The sequence below is a fragment of the Cynocephalus volans genome, chromosome 9, assembly GCF_027409185.1.
Source record: "Cynocephalus volans isolate mCynVol1 chromosome 9, mCynVol1.pri, whole genome shotgun sequence".
Lineage (NCBI taxonomy): Eukaryota > Metazoa > Chordata > Mammalia > Dermoptera > Cynocephalidae > Cynocephalus > Cynocephalus volans.
In genome coordinates, this window is record NC_084468.1 from 60350253 (window position 1) to 60353694 (window position 3442).

The 3442-nt window shown below is 40.0% G+C and overlaps 1 pseudogene; it reads right to left on the reverse strand.

Moving 5' to 3' along the window:
• On the reverse strand, positions 1–712 carry LOC134385637 (leucine rich adaptor protein 1-like; annotated as a pseudogene).
• Positions 713–3442: the final 2730 nt, after the last annotated feature.

Here is a 3442-nt window from a genome sequence, read left to right on the forward strand (position 1 = left end):
TTACAAGAAGGTCACATCATCCTGGCACTGCCCCCAGTACCAGTGAGCCTCAAAGCCCAGCTTGGCACTCTCCTCCTCTGGTAACTCAGGTGGACAACCTTGGAGCCCCTCCCCTGGGGCCTTCCGTACAGCCCTTGAGCTCCCTAGCCTGGTGGCTGTCAGGTCCACCTCAGTCCTGGCCCTCTCCCCTCCGGGTATAACCAGTGCCCAGTCCATCTCAGGCTCCCCCCAGGGGGACCTCTTCATCCAGCTTGCTGGGGGCCACCATGTCCAGGAAACTGCCAATAAAGACACTGTCCAGCCAGTCATGAAGCTGGTATCTGGCTGCCTGTCCCAGCTGCCTCCTCTTGAGCTGCCTGAGCTCCCACCTTTCAGGCTACATTGACTGCTGGTGAGGCTGCTGCAATGGCTGATCAATGTCCCCCATTCCTCAGACAGCCAACGTACTGTCTCAAGGCCCTTGTTCAAGGTCACCAGCTGCTGCAGGATCTTCACTTCGATGGCTTGCAGGTAAGCCAGCTCCATCCTCAGCATCACAGTCTTATCCCACAGGCTGTGGCCCATGCTGGCTCCCCTGACAGCAGCAGGGTGCCAGAGGTTCCTGGCTCCTACTTACCTCACAGCCTGTACAGTAGCCCTTCAGGGGTCTTCTGTCCACCTTGCCTTCCACGTCTGGCAGGCCAGGCATCTGGGATTCCACAGTCACATCCATGCAGGCCCAAGCCTGAACAAGGCTAGGCAACCAGATACCAGGGTCCTGCTTCCTGGGGGTCCTCCTTCCCCTCCTTTCCCCCTACCCTCTGCAGCTAATGCAGAGTGAAACCGGTGGGTTCATGTGGGTCCCTGCCGCACAGGGGAGGGAGGAGGGCGCCCTAATTTATCTCTTAGTACACAAAATAGATATAGAACAAGGTCACATTTGCGATCAGCTTATTAAATTCTAAGGCTGTTTTTAGAAAACTCTAACACTTTATTGAAATTAAAGGAAGCTCAGTTTTACTCATTATTTGGTCAGCTGTTTATTAGTATTTACTATGTCTAAGTAACTACTAGATATTATAAGATTTACAGAGATTAATGGTGATATATCTGGCAAAAAAGATAAGACAACTAGTATTAACACATGGAGAAAATGTTTAGATATTCCCTAACATAAGAAGAGTTAAGGTGTTAATTGAAGGAAGCGTACCAGAGAAGACAGCCTCGAGAAGATAAGATTTTAGCCGAGCCTTGAATGCTATGTAAGAATTAAGATGCGTGTCAGACTAAGCAAAGGCCAAGAGAAAGAAATATCAAAAAGAGAAAAAGAACAATGAATATTTAGTTTGGCTGGAATGTAGAATTCATGAATGGAAGCACTAGGAAAGCAGCTGGAAAAATAAATTGGGGCCATATAAAGGCAGACCCTGAATATTAGGCTAAGAGCTAAAAACTATTCTATAGAGAACGAGGGATGACCAAAGAAGTTTTTACATGAGCTGTGTTTCGAAGGACCTTCACCATCAAAGCTATATTTATCATTGGATCAAAAAGTTAATATATAATTAATTGTATCTACAAGTTTCTTCATGGCAAGAAAAATAAAAAGGGATTAAATATGTTTCCGGGGCTGGCTGGTTAGCTAAATTGGTAGAGCATGGTGCTGCTAACAGCAAGATCAAGAGTTCAGATCTCCATACCTGCCAGCCACCAAAGAAAACACACACACACACACACACACACACACACACACACACACACACACACACACAAATAAAGTTTTCAAAGTGATTAAACAGTTTTTAGTTGGATTAGAGTTTGAAAGGAAAAGCAGTGTTACGATTTCATTTGATTCTTCATTTTGTAATTAAGGCTACCAAACCAAGTCATTTTTAATTAAAATTTTACAAAGGTTCAAATAGAGTATCACATATAAGTAGAAGTTCTATATTTTACACCCAGATCACTTTTAGGATTTTTGTGACTTAAAATAGATCCAGACCTTATTTGCAAAAAGAATCTATGATATATTGGTCTCAGAGTAAGTGGTTTCTGTAATGAAACCAGATGAAATGAAAGCAGATGGCCTTCATCTCTTCCATTTTCTTTCCTACACTTAAAAATAATTCTTTCATTTTTGCACCCAAAAATAGTTCAGTAAGTTTCTGTGATTATATTATTAAATCATCTAAATAAATTGATAGCTATTAACACCAAGAATACATTTTCCCATTATTACTCTCATATCAAATTATTATTTTTCCTATTACTATCCCTCTGATCATTAAAAAAAAAAAAAAAAAGGCTACTTTTTTTGACAACTTCAGTCATACCTACCTAGTCTGTGATGCTGGAATAAAATGTAAATATGAATTCAACTATGCTCTTAAGCTCACAAAAATTGTATATTAAATATTTCATTTTTTAGATGTTAATTACTTTTAAAAAATTTTTAGACCTGGTCTGATAGCTACAGAAGCTCAAAAGATACTGCATTGTTAAAGGCTACTGCTGTGAAATGCTGACACTGAGTACAGAAACATATTTACCTGGATTGGCTGCATTTCCATTGCCCCCACCCCACCCCACACCAACCAGCAAGAAAGAATATTACATAATCTAGTATCTGTTTTGGAAACCATAACATTTAGAGTCTGAGTCTGAACTTAGCTGTGGACACCATAGGAAAAAGTAACTGTCTACCTCAGCAACACAATTAAGGCACAATTATGCACAGTTGACATGTACACACGAACAGCATGAGCCTTTTTGTTTTTATATCATTTCTGTGCAATCGAATTGTCCACATATAACTATTCAAATGCAGGCACTGAAGTGGCATAAATCAATAACTAATATGTCCATGTTTTTTGATGTTTAAACCCAACCAACTAGACTTGTTCCGCCTTGAAGAGAAATTTCAGAAAAATGTTTAAAACTGGTAGCCAGTTATAAGAGTTCCAGGTTGTTACTGTTCCAGCAGCCAAAAGAACTGGGCTATTTTACCAGCCCCTCATTCTCACTACATGTCCAAAAAGAAAAAGAAAAAATGCCTGTATAGGACAAAATGTTTTTCCTATTACCTGCATAACAGAAACACTAAGTAATGTGGAGATTTATGAATTAAAACTACTTAGTCCATATATTCAGAAAGTATATAGGCTAGCTAAAAAAAAGAGAAAAAAAGAAAAACCCTAGAAAGTACACAGGCTAGTAGGAGAGATGAGATATATACTTTATTCCTTTACTCAAGTATTGACCTAGATTCTGGGGATTTTAAAAATGATTACATGGACCCAGCTTTATGGGGGCTCATAGACTTAGTGGAGGGAAAGCAGTAAGTATAAAGATATGTATGAAATATTATGGAATGCAAAGGAGGAAGTTCTTCACCCTGCCTGAGAAGGCCAAGAAAGTCTTTTAGGATGTAAAAGTCTTTTTTCATTTATAATTAGTTTTAAAG